This window comes from Thalassophryne amazonica, chromosome 16 (assembly GCF_902500255.1).
Source record: "Thalassophryne amazonica chromosome 16, fThaAma1.1, whole genome shotgun sequence".
NCBI lineage: Eukaryota > Metazoa > Chordata > Actinopteri > Batrachoidiformes > Batrachoididae > Thalassophryne > Thalassophryne amazonica.
Genome location: NC_047118.1, coordinates 40,049,511 through 40,064,040, shown reverse-complemented (window position 1 = coordinate 40,064,040; position 14,530 = coordinate 40,049,511). Strand labels below are relative to the sequence as shown.

General features: G+C 38.9%; 1 protein-coding gene across 4 annotated transcripts in view; it reads left to right on the top strand.

The window, feature by feature from the left end:
• Nucleotides 1-244: 244 nt before the first annotated feature.
• LOC117527312 (trinucleotide repeat-containing gene 6B protein-like) overlaps nucleotides 245-14,530 on the top strand; it is a 54,202-nt gene continuing 39,916 nt past the window's right edge. For all 4 annotated transcript variants that reach the window (XM_034189618.1, XM_034189620.1, XM_034189619.1 and 1 more), the window contains exon 1: nucleotides 245-539. The gene's annotated coding sequence lies outside the window, so the exon portion shown is untranslated. The remainder of the gene's footprint in view (nucleotides 540-14,530) is intronic.

Below are 14,530 nucleotides of genomic sequence, written 5' to 3'. Positions count from 1 at the left end.
AATAAGACCTGAAAGTTCAGCTACAATTTTCCATAAGGTACATCTGAGATGCAAGCCTAGATTTAATGTTTTGGTGGAAGAAAATCCTCTAAACTGTTTCCCACCAGTCACATCTCTTCTCTTCCACGCAGTCTGTATGTATGACGTCATAGATTAGTGAGGAGAGAGGCCTCTGGTGGCCGGTGCGGGTACTGCGCTGCGCTCCTCCTCCCCCCTGTGATCAACAAGCAGCCTGGTGATATCATAAACCTCCACAGAAGCAAAATGGCCGTCAGTAAACTGAGCGATCCAGCAGCGAATGACAGTCAGCGAGGGGTTGTGCATGTTTTGTTTACAGCTTGAGAACTACACTTCTTCAGAAACGGATGTTCGCCTTTCTGCGTCTTTTTTATACATTTCCCTTTTCGGTGATGTCATTTCTTATTCAATTTAGCCTTGAAAGCCTCGAAGAACTAGCTCGCTAGGCTAGCTCTCTTGCTAGCAGTAGGTCTGCAAGAATTTTTGCACAGAAGCACTTTATGTCTTATGTGATTTCCGAGGTAAGCATATTTTCTTATGTTGTTTTTTTTTCCCCGTCTCCGATAATGTTTGTTACTTCATTACACTGGGCCGTTCGTCAGTTTTCGAGAGCTTCGCTTGTGTTTCATGTAGTGCCGAGGAAACGTCACTGAAGTTCGTCGTTTCGTTTTGCACCGTCGACCTTTAGCAGCGATCAAACAGCTTGTTGTCTTATTTGTAGCGTTGTTATGACCAGCCCGGTGTTACAACTGTATCAGTGACCCGTTAAATTCTGTGCCACAGAAGATCAACACATTGGCAAATATTGATGTGTTGACAAAATATTAACAGGTGGACTGTCTGGATTGTGCAGACCTGTGATCATCAAAGTAGAGTTCGAGTAGCTGTCCGAATTTGTGATTTAAATATTATGTATATACAGTGTCACCCCTTTAGACAGAACACTATGGAAGGTTTTTTTGTACCAGGGCATCTAACTAGAACAAAGTCAAAGTCTTTCTCTCTCTGGCTGTATGTGTGGTTGGTTGTATGGGTTTATTTTGGGTGTGAATGTTTTAGTTGGATTTTGTGTTTATAAGCAATTAAAGAAAACTTAGAAAAAAAAATCTACTCTGAGATGAGGCCATATTGCCACATGCCTTTGCACCATCTCAGATGGGCACCTGGAGAAGGTGGCAGGAAACAAAAAGTCGACAGACCTACAGCGATATTTCTTTATTCAGTTTATATTATTCATTTTTTTTTTTAGATTGGCAGTTATTGCAGGGGTGGTGGCTCAAGCGTGTTTGTTTCCCGTGTGGTAGGTTCCCGGTTCAAGGCGACCCCTGCCCATTCTCCATGTACGGTTCATCCGGAAAGCATTCACAGCGCTTCACTTTTCCCACATTTTGTTATGTTACAGCCTTATTACAAAATGGATTAAATTAATTTGGAATTCTACACACAATACAATGTATTGACAATGTGAAAATGTTTTTTATATATTTTTTTTTAACTTTATTAAAGAGTAAAAAAAGCTAAGAAATCACATGTACATAAGTATTCACAGCTTTTGTCGTGAAGCTCAAAATTGAGCTCAGGTGCATCCTGTTTCTGCTGATCATCCTTGAGATGTTTCTACAGCTTTATTGGAGTCCACTTATGTAAATTCAGTTGATTGGACATGATTTGGAAAGGCACACACCTGTCTACATATAAGGTCCCACAGTGGACAGTGCATGTCAGAGTACAAACCATGCATGAAGTCAAAGGATTTGTCTGTAGACCTCAGAGACAGGATTGTCTCGAGACACAAATCTGGGGAAGGGTACAGAAACATTTCTGCTGCTTTGAACATCGCAGTGAGCATCAGCTGTAATTGGAAGTAGTTTAGATCCACTAGGACTCTTGCTAGAGCTGGCCACCAGTCTAAACTGAGCGATCGGAGGAGAAGGGCTTTAGTCAGGGAGGTGACCAAGAACCTGATGGTCACTTTGTTAGAGCTCCAGCAAGGGCAACCATGTCTGCATCACAATCTACCAATCAGGCCTGTATGGTAGAGCCACTCCTTAGTCAAAGGCACAATGACAGCCCTCCTGGAATTTGTCGAAAGGCACCTGAAGAATTCTCAGACCATGAGAAACGAAATCCTCTGGTTTAATGAGACAAAGATTGAACTCTTTGGGCTGAATGCCAGGTATCGTGTTTGGAGGAAGCCAGGCACCATCCCTACAGTGAAGCATGGTGGTGGCATTATCATGCTGTGGGGATGTTTTTCAGTGGCAGGAACTGGGAGACTAGATAGGATTGAGGGTAAGATGAATGCAGCAATGTACAGAGACATCCTGGATGAAAACCTGCTCCAGAGGTCTCTTGACCTCAGACTGGGGAGATGGTTCATCTTTCAGCAGGACGATGACCCTAAGAACACAGCCAAGCTATCAAAGGAGTGGCTTCAGGACAACTCTGAATGTCCTTGAGTGACCCAGCCAGAATACAGACCTGAATCCAGCTGAACATTTCTGGAGAGATCTGAAAATGGCTGTGCACCGATGCTCCCCATCCACCCTGATGGTGCTTGAGAGGTGCTGCAAAGAGGAATGGACAAAACTGCCCAAAGATAGGTGCACCAAACTTATGGCATCATTTATCATTCAAGAAGACTTGAGCCTGTAATTGCTGCCAAAGGTGCATCAACAAAGTATTGAGAAAAGGGTGTGAATATTTGTGTACAAGTGATTTAGGTTTTTGTTTTTTTTTAGTTTTAAAACAATTCTAAAAACTTTTTCATGTTGGCATTATGGGGTGTTGAGTAGAATTTTGAGGGAAAAATGAATTTACTCCATTTTGAGCTACAACATAATATGGAAAAAGTGAAGTGCCGTGAATATTTTCAAAAAGGTACTGTAATGTGGAATTGTGTCAGGAAGGGCACCCACAAAATGTGCCAAAATCAATTTGCAGATCCACCTGGGATCTGCTGTAGTGACCAGAGTGAAATAACAGAGAAACTGAAGAGACTTACTTACTAGAGAAGTGATGAGATTAATATTCAAGAAAATGACACAAAACTGGTTTGCGACATTGATTATTTTTATTAATTACTGCCAATTTTGCTGTTGCCAAATTGCGCCCAAGACACAAGGGACCTTAATGATTTTCCTGTCTGGTGGGCACTTGAACCAGTGAGTCTCTGGCGCGGTATGCCAAGTTAACAAGAACTTCTGCCAGGCAAAAAATATTTTGTTAGTAATGCCATGGAATAATATGGCCAAATATCCATTTTTTTTGGATGTCAATTATCATTCCACTACATCCAGAGAACTTTGACTCTGGCATTTTCTCACACAAACAATCTTCTGTGGAGCAAATGTTGAGGCAAGCGCCTTGAGGCAACTTTGTTGTGATTTGGCGCTATATAAATGAAATGAAATGTTATTTTTGTAGTGATGCCAGGTTAAAATTACAGGCACAAATTAAAATATAATGCAGGTTGTTTTCTGTTTTGGGGCAGAGTAAATTGATTGTGCTGAGCAGGCAGCCACTGTGCCCAGTGGTGTGCAGTAACTGTGCACTGGGGAAGGAGTGGGGTAATTATTACTGGGCTCGGCTGGATGCACAATGGTATTGTGGTGAGGCGCATGGATCTGTTCATTTCATTGCCCTTGCAAAAGCATTGCGAAGGTTTGCGCACAGGCTGTATAAAGAATATTTTTTGTATACCAGTACCTGACTGACTGTGCATTTTATTTGTGCAGATGCCGTTTTTCTTATTTCATCAGTGTCTCAAGTAATAATATAACAACATGGTTTTGGAGGGCGGTATGCATTTTCAGAGGCCCGACGTCCATCCCCAGTCGCCCAAAATGACAGATATTCGCCCGAGTTAGACAAGGCAACACACACACACTTCTGGCCTTTTTATGTTTTCCTCTGCGAACAGTTCTTGGGCTGCGCGCTATGACGTCACTTGTTTACGCACAGCAGGCGGGTATAGCCAGGTAGCTTCGACGTAAATCTACGATACCGGCCTAGCAATGCCTCGGTAAAGTAATAATAATGAATAATATCTGCTTGAATGGAGATTGGGCAGCTCAGTTATTCTGATGATGCCAAGCTACTAGCTAAAAATATTAAATACAATGCAGATTGTGTTTGCGACGTCAGAGCAGTGTGTGCGTAGTTCAAAGACTTGCTGTTCTCTGACTTCTTTAAATATCTAATATACCTCCATAATCCAATGAAAGGCATGCTGCCCTCTTCAGAAGAATGTATTTTTAAAAAATGTTAACACACATACAGTATATTTTAGCTTTGTAAAGTGTTATAACCACACACCTTAGCGCATAGGCATACAGTACCATTGTGAGCCATGTGGTTATGTGTTCAATTCCTCTTGTAATTGGCAGTGATCTGGTGATAATTGTGTGATACACAACTGTAGTCTGCTGCTATCGACAGTCGTACTAGATTACCTTGTATTTGTTTTCATGTCTGCCTGCTCTACCACACACCTGATATTTAATTCTGGTGTGTCCCAGCTCTTCATGGGCTGAGCACGCCTGTCAGTATTAAGTAGCTGTGGGTGAAGCAGGGAGAGTGAGAAAACATGCTGATTATATTCAAGTTTTGGACTATTTCTTAAATGAAACAAGACATCTGTATACATGTATCTATGTTCAAGAAAGTTGTATTTAGCATTGTACTCTTTTACAGGGATGAAAAATGTTCGCTTTTTGGCGGATTTCCGCTTTTTTGCCAGTTGCCTGGGTCTTTTTTAGATGAGTATTGTTCATTAGGAAGCGTTAAGTGCTGTGCTTTTCGAACAGGCAGGTTTTGGGCAGCTTTGGGGCCCTTGAAGCAAAGCTGTTGTTTTTCGCTGTCCTATTTTTTTCCCACTAAAACTCTAAAGAGCATATGTCTGGGAGTAATATTTACCTTTTTATGTTAAATTGACCTTTCGGGTCTCCTGAAACAGTTGATAGATGTACTTTATAACTTAAAAACGGGAGTGATGGTAACGCGTTAGCATGTCTATGGCATTTTCCATGTTAAAGTTAGCACTAAGCTGTTCGCATCTCTGCACATTTGTGTGCATTTGTTTTCTGTATAATAATTAATGGCTCGGTGTTTGTTGTTGTAAAAGAGTCAAATGTATTACAAATTGTAATATTTTTTAATTTATTTTTATTTATATGAGCAAAGCGTTGCGCAGCAGCGTGAAGCTCACTCATGGTACAGGGCATCCTAAACAGGAAGTGCCAATTTTCAAATCCACAGTAAAACAGGAAATGCTCAAATGTCAAACACTTCCTGGTTTGACAGACGAGAGCCCATGGAATCTCGTGGGAACTCAGTGGCAAGCTCACACTCAAACAGGAAGTGCCAACTTTTCAGTCACAGTGAAACAGGACATGTTGAACACTTCCTGGCATGGGTGAAGCTAGAGCGGAGGGTGGGGTTTCACTGGACTCCCCTGAATTCTGACTGAGCACAGATGATTGACATGTCACAGCACCACATGTCTGGTTGAAAGACATGTATTTTCAAATCAGTGAGTCACATTGACTGCTCAGTTCCTCTTGTCCAGTAGTTAGTGCTGGGTACCACAAAATTTCTAATCCACCCTAGCAGAAGAAGAAAAATGTTTGCTTCAGATTTGAACTGAACACGTTGTTGAACTATGGACTTCTAATCACACCAAAACTTATATTGGTGAGTAAACTACCATATTTTATGCCAGAAATGAGGTCCAGGTTGTTAAAAGCAGCATTTCTCCTTTAAATCGGGTTGCCTTATATACACATGTTTAAGCTAACAGACAACAGCTGGTTCATGTTCTGTTGGTTTATTAGTGCAGCAGATAACTGAAACAATCCTTGAAATGGTGATACAAGCATGAAATTCAGCACAAATTCAGCTGGAGCAAAATTAATGGAGCAACTTTAACTTTTGACCCCTGTACAAACTGAAGCTGACCTTTGTCACCATTCTTTCTGCTTTTACCTCATAACTCCATAACATTCAGTCACAGATTGTCCAAACTATACCTTTTTGGAATCTTTATGATCAGGCAAATAATGTGTAGTTTTCTATATGATTGGAGCATCTTTTAATTTTGACCCCTGTGCAATTCTTCAATTGACCCTCTACCTGGCTGCCTATTGAAAATTCAAGTGGCCAATCAGTTTTTTTCAAAATAGTTCATGTCTGTGGATTATTTGTGCCAAATCTGATGTTTGTATCACCATTTGCAGGATTCCACTCTAAATATTCTCTTATCTGCTGCACTATATATGAGATTTAAGATACTGCTCCTCTGTGTTTCTCAATTGCCCTCAAAAGCACTTGGTATTTCACACAATTTAATTTGTTTATTCTATTTCAGATACATTTTTTTCTAAAGTTATCATCCTTAAATTCAAACTGAAAGCACATCTCTACCACGTGATAAAAAATAATTAAAAAAATATAATCCAGCTTCCTGATGAAGTGGTGTAGAGGAGGATTTTCTTAAAAAGACCTGAAAATTCAGCTACAATTTGACAAAAGTACATTTGAGATGAAAGCCTAGATTTGATGTTTTGGTGAAAGAAACTTTTGTATTTCTTCATAATTGATGTAAATATTAAAGTCCAAGACATATTCAGTGACTTGGAAGTGTTCATGTTTCCATCCCCTGACTTGTCTAAAGAAAACTGGCAGTAAAACTGATTATTACTTACAGGTTTTATCAAGTTTTAGAGATTTGCTTTCAGTTTGAATTTGAGGAAGATAATTTTAGAAATTTTAATTCTTTATTTTTTTGTATTTCTTGTATTTAAAATGGCATTAACAAATTTAAATGTGTGAAATTCCAAGTGTTACAGTATGATTGTGGTATTATTACAGTTTTGTTTAAGAATGTTTAATTTTCAGTGTTGCTGCACTTTGTGTGAAATCATAGTCATATTGTATATCATATTGAGGGATGGTAGGTTGAAGAGCTTTTTTATCCCATGGGAACTCTTCCTACCCACCTAAGCAGCTCAAGAATATGGACAGCCTGTATATCAGTGACATTTACATGGCAATTTATATGACAATATTGAGATATGATAATTTGGCCAACAAGCTGAAAACTGAATATTAATTTACATCTACATTAAAAAAAATGCTTAAAGTGGCAGGGGGTTAAGAGGGCTGTAATTAGGGGGGTCAGCTGAAAAGCAAAAAAGAAAAATGCTTAAAAATGTGGGGAGTATGGGGGACAGAGCCCCTCCAGAAGCTGAAAGGCAAAATAAGGAAAATGCTTAAAAAGTCAGGGGGTCTGAAGCTAAAAGGCTTTAGTAATGCTCCCAAGAACCATTTTACTGAAAAAAAAAAGTCTGAAGGACCTAAAGGACATGGTTAGATGGCGAGGGGCTTTTCCAGGCATGTGAGACGCGAATAAAGAAAAATGTGTAAAAAGGTGGGGGGGCTGGGGGCAGAGCTCCCCCAGAAGCTGAAAGGTTTTTACCATGCTAATGCTCCCCTGAAGCATTTACTCAAAATAAAGTCCGAAGGACATGGTGGTGGTGAGATGCTGACGAGCTTCACTCATTCATGTCCGTGACATATGCATATTATATTAAAAATAATAATAGCAACAACAACAATAATAGTAATAATAACTAATAACGCTAATAACTAATAACGACAAAAAGAACCTGATAAAACAAAACACAACAGAAAAGATAAAACCAACTACCAATGAACATAAATAAATAAATATAGAAATATATAACTGTTTCCTGTGAACACCTAGTGACTCTTACACCTCCACTTCATCCTTGTATCCTGTGAAAACACGTTTTTTATATTTTATTTTAAACTTGAATGTTTGGACATTGCTTTAACTCCCCACCCAGACTGTTCCACAGTCTCACCCCACAAAATGAAATACAGAATCGTATTTATACGGATTTTATTAATTTAAAGTTGTTTTTTCTTCTTAATTGATGTCCCTTCCTTTGATCCCTGCACAGCAGACCAAGTGGTTAATGCACTTGGTTTCAGTGCAGAAGGTTCCTGGTTCGAATCCCACCCCTACCACATTTCTCCATGTAATGTGGAGTTGCGTCACGAAGGGCATCCGGTGTAAAATTTGTGCCAATTCAACATGCAGATCCACCTTGGACTTGCTATGGCGACCCCAAGTACAAAACAAGGGAGCAGCCGAGGTGACTTACTTACATGATCTGTGCTGTTTGGAATTTTACTTTGTCTGTTAATTTGGTCCAGAGTTTAGACACAGCTGACTGTGAACAACCAACATCTTTTGCAACATTGCGTGATGATTTACTCTCTTTTAAGAGTTTGATAATCCTCGCCTTTGTTTCAATTGACATCTCTCGTGTTGGAGCCATGATTCATGTCAGTCCACTTGGTGCAACAGCTCTCCAAGGTGTGTTCACTCCTTTTTAGATGCAGACTAACTAGCAGATCTGATATGATGCAGGTGTTAGTTTTGGGGATGAAAATTTACAGGGTGATTCTGCCACAATCTTTTTTTCTTGATTTCTTATAGTGTTTCTTAAAGCCAGAAAGTTGCCATTTGAAATGACTTTAGTTTTGTGTCATGTCTGTGATCTGCTTTTTTTCTACAAAATTAAACAACTGAATGAACATCCTCCGAGGCCGGTGATTCCATAATTTTTGCCAGGGGTTGTAGTTTTAGATGCTGCACTCACTTCAATTTATTGTCTGGAATAGCCCCAGATTGCATTTCTGAGCTTCTAGAATTCAAAAAGTTTTGCACGGGTGGTACTTTTGGGTTTCAACTTTTTTGTTTTTCACCATTTTCATCTCTGCTTTTATGACATTTTATAAGTAATCACAATGGAATCAGTGGATTAATTGACAATTAAATTAAATGCTCATCGCAGCCTTAGTATTTATATGCACATGTTGATACATACTGTAAATCTCTTACGAGTGAAAGCATGGTGTACGCCCCTAAAAATGGCCCCTTGGCACAAAAAAAAAATCTAATTTATGGTACAGACAAGTGTAATACATCAAATGAAAGCTGTTGCTCTGTCAAATTCAGAAATGCATTTATTTTATAAATCAGATTTAATTTTCACTATGTAAATTCAGTTTGAATACAGCAGGTTTCACATTTCAATGATGACACAAACGGTATATTGACAGCTGACATATTTGTCTTTATACAAACATTATACAAGATATCTCTTTCACATTCTATTTTCATTCTATTTTTATTCTATTCTGTAAATGTCAAAAGTGGGCATATTTAATACACCTAAGTAAATAAAAAATCTGAAAATAAAGTTGTTTTTTTTTCTTTTTCAATTTTCATTGCCATAGAAAATCAATTTTTATATAATATTTGACATTTTTCTTACTTTTGTCATAGCTATGCATTGCATTAATCAAGAAAAAACAGTTGAAGGGGATTCAAAATAGAAATTCAAGGTACACAATTAAGTCAAAGTTCGATCAAAATATACATTATTTTTATAAAATATTGGCTTGTGAGTCACGTTTACTAACTTGATATTAAAAAGTGGAGCTTTCTGTTATCATTTTTAACAGTTTTATTTGATGAAAGTAATAAATATTTTCAAAATTTGGCTCATAATTTGTGATGGTTTAAATAATTTGGAAAATATAAAAGGTCAAAAATTGACCAGAGGCTAATTTTCACCATCATGTTGGCGTAATGGACAGGCATTTACATTCAAGCCTGACTCAGCAGGAGTATTATTAATAATAATACACAGTTTTAACTTTTTTGCTGTTGTTATAGGTCTTTGGTAATAGAAAAGATGATTTATTTAATACTAGTAAGGTTTTCTTTAAAAATATCAATACAAATGCTCCAAAAAATTGATGTTGACGTAATGGACAGACACTGGGTCATCCACCTTTGGATGCATGGCTTTGCAAAACTTTCAATTTTTCTCCATTTTTTTTATGTAGTATATTCCAAAACTAGTACTAAACTTATTTTTTGCAGCAAAATTGATATAATAAACACAAATTTGCATATTTACCAGGCTGTTGAAGCAGCATCTACTGCAAAATCCAAAAAGTGGTTACAAAACAGCACGTTTCAAGCCACAATGGCTGCTCCAAGAGCATGCTGGGAAGTCTGCAGTGGTCAGTTCATGAACACTGGTGAACATAGCAAACAACTGCTGCCATCTGGCAGCTGTCTGACTTATTATTACCATCATGGCAATCAACCAATTTTGGCATAAGAGCAAAAGGGCCACTGGTTACATGCTAAAATGGACCAAATATGCTACATTTAGAGAGCCGTAATTTTTTATTATTTGTAGTAGACCTCTGAAACTTTCACAGATTACAGAATATGACCAGTGCATTATATTTAATCAATTACAATGAGAAAATATACCTCCATAAGTAAATGCAAAGGGCTTAAATTTACTTTCACCCTTCAAAAATCAATTGGGGCAATCACTGTGCTTTCACCATTACATTCTTCCATGTGCATTGCAATTTTGCATCATATTCACATTGTAAAAACACATGCTTGGCACAATTGTGAACTTTTGTAATGCTTTTTCATACATAATATCCCATATATCAAGTAGTAACTTCAATAGGAAGTAATCATTATACAAATTAAAGCAGCAGTTATTGACATTAATATGTATTATGAATTCTGATGTTCGAGGGCAGTCAATAACTGCTTTGTTGTATCCGTGATTCATAGAATCTATATGAATTGTCAGCATTCCACCAAGAAAACTCCACACACTTTTAACCCTACTCTGGATTTTTTAGGGTTCACTGAACCCCAAGCAAATGGATCCTTTTGCTATTTTGTCAACATAAGTCCTGTGGTCATGGTTTTGTGTAATCCTCATGATTCATGAATTTTCTGAATTTTGTGTCTGAGTCCACTGTTCCCCAATAATACTTGTAGTGCAGCAGATAACCAAAACAATCGTTCAGTTTGTGATAAAAGCATGAAAGTTGGTACACATATAGCCAAAGGCGTATCGAAAAGATTTGGATATGGAGGCATTATGAATTTTCAACATGACGCCCATGGCAGCCATTTTTCAAAATGGCCACTAGCAACGCCTGTTTTCTTATGAGTGACGGACATAATATGATATTTTAGACATATTTACCATATATTGTACTTGGTAAATGTCTATAGGATAATTGAAAAGTTGTCATTTCATATTCAAGATGGCCGCCATTTCCCAAGATGGCAGCCGTCACTTGTATGACAGTCTGATATGTATGATCTCGGTGTCAAATCAGTCATCGTTTATGATGCAGAATTCAGATTCTGAACTTAAAATTGGCCAGAAGCATCCTTCTACCTCACAACTGAACATGACCACTGTTTCTCTCAAAATGGCAGCCATATGGCCCACGATAAAATGTATAATTGCATGTAAATGGAGCTATTACACATTTTATTAGAATTAAAATGTTGAACAATAAAGTAAAAATCCCCATATCTGCAAGAACTGAACCATTCAATGAATGGGAATGTAATAGAGTGGATATCAAAGCACAGCCAGGGCACACTGGTGACACCACTGCTGTGAAACTCAGCATGGGGTTCAGTGCCAGCTAAATACACTCCTCTAGTCTTAATAATGCCATATTTTCTGTAATGTGCTGGTTGTGGTGATAGTTTAGTGGTAGTGTAGTTTAGTTTCCTAAATGCTATCTAATGTTAGCCCCACATCTACTTAATAGTTTATTAATTTAGATGTAGTTAGATAGCTGCACCTGAATAGACAGGATGTGCCAGCGTGGGAGAGCCGAGCCAAGGGTAATGGGGCTTTATATGACTTTCATATTGTTACCCGGATGGTGTACAGATCGCACAGGAATGAAATGGCATTGGATGAATGATCGGGCTAGGTGTAGGGCAGTTTTCTTGTCCGAACCTAGTTGTATCCCATACACAAATGTGTTACTGTTGTCCCTGGTAGTAAATGGTGGTAAAAGGATAAACCCTTGGCCTTTACTGCAAACATTTATTTTGTTGTTGTTGTTGAGAAAATGTCAAAGAAATTACGACTTGTGAATTTTGATGGTCGAGGACCATCAACTTCTTGCCCAGCCAAGACTGACTGGAAGCTCTGTATTATTTGCCAAGAGCACACAACAGAGGCATTGAGATGTCAGTCTAAGCGAGAAGACAAGGGGAGTGGATATACTTCACTTGCAGTGAAGTCCTTAGCAAGCCACCACTCCCAGATAGGTCTTCGATTGCTCCTTGTTCGCATGAGGAAGCCGATAGTCGCATGTTATTACATATAGCCCATGCAGCCAGAAATAGGCATCATAAGATCATGATTAAAACAGTAGATACTGATATTGTGGTGCTAGCTGTGGCAGTGGCTCAGACTCTACAACCAGAAGACAAGCTTTGCTTAGCTTTCAGAACTGGAAAGAGTTTCCGATACTTAGCAGCCCATGAAATTGCAGCAGGGCTAGGACCTGAGAAAGCACGTGCGCTACCACTGTTCCATGCAGTGACGGGTTGCAACACTGTGTCAAGCTTTGTTGGCCATGGGAAAAAGACTGCGTGGGCTGTATGGACTGTGTTTCCTGAGCTTACGCATGCCCTGTTGAAACTGTCTTCAGCCCCAACTGAGATACCACAAGAGGTAATGGCCACAGTTGAGAGGTTTGTTATCCTACTCTATGACCGAACCAGCACATGCACAGAAATAGATACGGCAAGAAGGAAGTTATTTGCCAAGACGACCAATGCAGAATCAATCCCTCCGACCAAGGCTGCCCTGGAAGAGCATGTCAAGAGAGCAGTATACCAAGGAGGTCACGTGTGGGGTCAGGTGCTGGTGTCAACACCAGAACTACCTTCACCGTGCAAATGGGGTTGGTCAAAGACATCTGATGGAGACTATGAACCCTTCTGGACATGCCTACCAGATGCAGGTCAGTCCAGTTATGAACTTGTCTCTTGCAAATGTAGGAAGGGTTATGTTGGGCATTGCAAGTGCAAAAAAGCTCAGTTACAATGCACTGCCCTCTGCTTCTGTGAAGGCGAGTGTGAATAGTCTTCCTTGTGATAGACCCTAGATTTGGCCTCACTTAATATATGTCTTGTGAGATAGAACAAAGCTTCTCAGAAATTCTACATTTGCTAATTCAAATTATGCATCACGAAAAATGTATAATTCGACACAGAGTTTATCCGTATCTAACCAGTCTGGAAATAATGGCGACCATTTTGAATTTTTAATGAAAATGTCTAATCCAAAAAAACACATTAACAAGCACTTATGGTAATTAATTAATCGAATTCTGTGTACAATGTCACATTATATCCATCACTCATAAGAAAACTGTTGTTTCTGGTGGCCATGTTGAAAAATAGCTGCCATGGGCGCCATGCTGAAAATTCATGATGCCTCCATTTCCAAATCTTTTTGATATGCCTTTGACTATATGTGTACCACATTTCATGATTTTATCACAAATTGAACAAATCTTATACATATTGGAGTTAAGCTGCTGGACTGTTGCATATTGTTGACATTTTAACCACCTTAGTTATTTTTTCTTTTAGTGGTATACAGTGTATGCTATGAAATTGTTTGAAAGAAAGAAATTTCAGTTTCTCACTTCATCAGGCCTGGTGTGTATTTCTTGAGTATACAAAAAAAAAATATATATATATATATATATATAGAAACAACCAAAAATGTCTCTGTTATAACAAAATCAAAGATATCGGAGTTCATAAGTGTGTTTTAAAAAGTATAGTGGGGAACAAAAATGGACAAATTTCAACAAAACTACTGATGAGATCTCGTCATTACTCACTCATTTTCAACTGCTTATTTCAATTAAGGGTCGCGGGGGCCTGGAGCCTATCCCAGCAGTCATAGGGTGTGTGTGTGTGTGTGTGTGTGTGTGTGTGTGTGTGTGTGTGTGTGTGTGTGTGTGTGTGTGTGTGTGTGTGTGTGTGTGTGTGTGTGTGTGGTGGGGGGGGGGGGGGGGGGGGGGGGGTACACAGCCTGGATAGGACACCAGTCAGTCACAGAGCCACATATAGGCAAACTAACACATTCACACTCGCATGCACACCTATGGACAATTTCAAGTTTTTAATCCACCTAACCTGCATGTCTTTGGATGTGGGAGGAAGCCGGAGCAACCGGAGGGAGCCCATGCAAACATGGGGAGAACATGCAAACGCCACACAGAAAGGCCATAGCTGGGAATCGAACCCATGACCTTCTTGTTGTGAGGCAACAGTTAACCACTAATCCACCGTGCTGCCCTGATGAACCCCCAAACTCTGTAATGACAGAGTACAGTTCTAAATAGGGTTAAAGTGCTTTGACTTTCTTGTGAACCATTGTCGGATTCTATTTCCAAAAATGTGAAGCTGTCTTGAATTTTCATTGAAAAGACAGTATGGCATTTGAGTAGACACCTGAATGTTACTGGTTTACTTTAACATCTGAGAGTGACATTCAGGCAAGTCATGAATTAACACAAAATAGGCTGATCCAAA